The following is a 4225-nucleotide window of genomic DNA, read 5'->3' on the forward strand; positions in this document are numbered from 1 at the left end:
AAAGTTTACTTGTCATTCAGATAAAATATCACAGTTCCCTTCTTTTCATTTTTCCTTCAGAGTTGTATTCCTCTCTTTCTTTTCGTTGCCTAATATCTTTCTTTTTTAATAAAACTTCTGAAACAGGCTACTTATGAGTGACAAACATATTTGGACACTATGCCAACTTGTGCTGAAAACTTGCAAAATGGCAATGTCCTGTTAGAAGTATGACATTCACTATATTCTTTGCTCCTGAGTGAAAAATCTCTTTCTCCCTCGGAGTCCATGTATAAATGCATGTTTTCCCATTGGTAAAGTCACTTTAAACCCCCTTTGAATGTTGCCAGGGGCTTCTGCGGAAGAAGGGAGGACTCTGGGAGGGCAGGCTCAAAAGAGCCCCCCAAAACATAAAAATCATCCAAACCATGTACCGAGCCCAATTCTGGGTTCAGTCACATGTGTGTAATTCCTTTGGCTTCAGTGGAATTAGTCCTTCATTAAGCAAAGGAGAAAGGATCAGAGTTAAGCTCAGGAATATTAATCTAATTGTAGCAGATTTACATGTGAAAGCCCACTTGTACAATACGGCAGGATGCTGATCCTACGCTGTTTGAAGTGGTCCTGACACTAAGTACTTTTTTATCTCCCAGGGGCTCTCTTCACTGCGTTGTGATTTCATGCTTTGCATAATACCAAGGTGATAGCTTGCCTTTGGTTTGCCTTTAGTTTGGGGAATATGCTTTGTTTCCAAAATCAGAGGTAAGTTAGAAAAAAAATACATTTTGTCTAAAAGTCAGAGTGACTTTTTCTTCTCTCAGGTTGACATAACCTGCTAGATTTAAAAATTGATAGACTTGAAAAATGCTGAACACTTGCATTACAGCTGCAGATCAACATTATAAACAAGGGGTTATTTTTAGCAGCAAGGCACCCTTGTCTTTATTCATATGTTGCTTCACTGGAATATTAAATGATAATTCACAATTCATGCATTTTGATGTCTTACTACTTTTATCTTCATTTTCTTATCAAAGAAAAATTGTTAAAATCTCAACATTAATACTGTGGTGAGTGTCCTTGAAAGCCACCCCTGTTCTTAACTGGATCGGTCAGTTTGAATAAATGGTAACTGGCAATACATTATTTGTTCATTTTCCATTCTGCAAGCACCCCAAATGCATGTTGACTGGAGTGAGGCTTTTGAATGTGAAAAGTTCAGATTTCTGCATGTTAAGCAGACCATTTGAGCAGGATTCCAAATTGTGCTCAACATCTCAAAATGCAGGGGTGACAGGCAGTAACAAAAAGCTTTAGAAATCACATGTGGCAATTGCTTGTGCTGCTATGCTTTAAAACACTATGCCAACTCATCTCCTGCTATTTCCACATCAGAAGAAGAGCTGTTTGTTAGCAAAATATGGCTATTGGGTTAAATTCTGACCTTGGATAGAGATGTGTGAAATACTGCCAAGCTACAGTTTTCACAGAGCTGAATGCATCACTGCATTCTTTAGCCAAATTGCTGCTCAGTGAAATTTTTCAGAAAAGGAGGAATACAAGAGGATATCAGTTTTCTGTATTTTCACAAGCTAGACTTTGGTTTCATGTAAACCTTATATTGCACTGTAAAAATTCAATTTCTCAGAGACACCTTAACATTGATGTAAACCCCACCCTGTGTCAGACAACGCTGCTGGGCAATTAATCAAGATTTTTGTGTTTTTTCTCAATTCCAGGTATATAAAACAACTAACAAAGCTGAAAGCTGTTATTAAACCTCTTCATAATTTAGGAATAAAGTATTTTAGAAGGAGGTTTAAATAAGATAATTAGATATTTGAAAGCCTTCTCCAGGGCTAGACCTTACCAGTAGGTTTCATGCAGTTCTTTGCACAGAGTAGTGGCGTGAACAAGCCTTCAAACAGGAGTGAGGTGCTCACTGTAGGTTTTGACTACCTAGTCTTAGTCTGCAGATCAGTCTGGAGCCCAACCAATGCTCTGGATGAGGAAAGAGAGGGAGATTTGTTTTCCCTGGGTGTAGCTTTGCATGAGGACTCTGTGGAGGAGTACCACAGTATTGTGGTGTGTGCTGGATAGGGGTCTGACTGCTCACTCCCTCGTCTGGTCCAAGAGCTACAGCCTTCAAAAAGCTTGGCAGAAAGGAGATGAAAATAGCTGTACTAAGGTGTCAGCTTCAAAGGGAGCATCTTTGTTGTCCAGGACTTTCTGTCCAGTCAGCTGTCCTGCTGTAGTTAAATGCAGCATGTAACACAAACCTTTGGATTACTACTTTTAGCACACGTTATCCCGTCTGCACATTTGCCAGGGGAAAAGCACATGAATATATGAGTGTTTAACAAAGAGCCAATGCTACTGACAAGCAGAAGTCATCAATATTGTATTTGCACGACCATGATTTACAAGTATCAAAAATTGCACCTGTGACTCCAAAATCAAGAGATTTTATTTTAAAAAGCATGAGATCATTTTTACATAGTCTGTTTCTATTTGTTTTATTTAGTTTTTAGGTTTCCACTTTTACGCTTAAACTTTTATTTGTATTTTAAAAGTTTTTTTCCCAAACTTTTCTCTAAAAGCACAAGCTGACACTCCTATGCAGACTCTGTATTTCATCAGCTGAGTCCTTCCAACCGACAAAGCTGGAAAGAAAACAACATGTTTCTTTCCTCAAGATCTAGCTGGGTAGGTGAAGCTGATTTTATATGAAAAATGGCATGAAATAACCAGAAAATGCACTGTAAACCTTCTGATCTTGCCATTTGAAAGAAGGTTCCTCCATGTACTAGGACTGCTGGTAAGAGGAGTCCTTTATATATCTTTTCCCTCCGTACGCAGGCTTTGCTCTGCCCTTGTGCCCACCTCCTTCTCCATGTAATCCCACTGCCTGTGGCTTGGATGTGCCACTGCCAGCTTATTGGCATTTCTGTGGTGGTGGCCAAGCAATCCAAGTCACAGAAGGGTTTGGGGGGAAGGCACAGACCTGCAGGGATGGCATCTGTAGAGATCATCTTTATTTTTCACAAATCACAGCAAAGAAAGAAACTCAGCTCTGCATCAGGAGGAACATTTCATTTTGAATTCAATGGTTCTGTCACTCCTGGAGCTACTTTTAGCTTTAGGGCTCAGTACTGTGCCGATAAAACTAATGGGAATTTTGTCATTGCCAGAAAAGAGAGCAGGATTTGGCCCTTCAGAGCAACACACTTAATTCTAGTGTGCAGCCTGGCTTCAATTTTTAATGAGAAAATGGGAATAAACAGAGCAAAAAAGTGTTCCAGAACTCCCGGAGCCTCAATAAATGTGACATAATGGTAGAGATAAAATTAATACTATTTTTTACAATCTGGATAGGCGGGCGTGACAGTCTGAGGAGCATTTGCTACATCATGCACTACAGACAGACTCATTTCTTCTTTCTGGTGGTTTAGACTTACTGGATGTCTGATTTTTCAACTGATGAAGCACTGTTACTCCAAGACAAAGATGGGCAGATGTTGGATGGTCATGCTGGGCTGGTGTTGGTCTGCTAGAAATGCCGTGACCTAAATGTCTGGTTCAGTGCAACTTCAAAGATGCCTTGTTTGCCCTGAGACCTCATCCACCTCTAGTGCCCGGCAGAGCAGATACGCCAAGCTCTCTGTGGAAAATGGTCCCGCTAATCTGCCACATTTCCACTGGGTAGCACCTAAGCAGGAGGATGAATTGTGACCCCAGCTGCACCCAGACTCACATCTCAGTCCTGTAGTTAAAGGTCTAGCTTCAGCTCTAACATGAACTCCAGATCTGGGAAACACTGGAGAAAGAGAAGCAGATTCAACTTAGCCTGTAGGAAGCACCTTTGGCCACTTAAAGACCTGCAAATTAACAAAGAACCTCCAAGTTAATCTAGCTTTTAAAAATGGAAAATATTATGTTAACCTGCCTCAGGGAAAAGCACCAGATCACGCTATATCTGACGTTCAGCCACCACTGCACATGGAAACCAAAACATCCCACTACTCTTTTTAGAACTGCTTCACATCTAGTACCTTAAGGTGTCCAAATACTTTGAGAAAATACTCAGCACTTGATTGATACAAGTGAGGAATACCGGGCTACGCTGCCTGCAAACAAGTGCCTGGCCCTGCAATGTGCCTCCTATATGTAGTGGCTGAGGTCTGTTCCTGCTTGGCACCAGTCTTAGTCCTTGGCCTAATTGTGAAAAGGATTTCTAGAGGGTTTA

Source organism: Cariama cristata, unplaced genomic scaffold, assembly GCF_000690535.1.
Source record: "Cariama cristata isolate BGI_N322 unplaced genomic scaffold, ASM69053v1 scaffold9394, whole genome shotgun sequence".
Taxonomy (NCBI): Eukaryota; Metazoa; Chordata; class Aves; order Cariamiformes; family Cariamidae; genus Cariama; species Cariama cristata.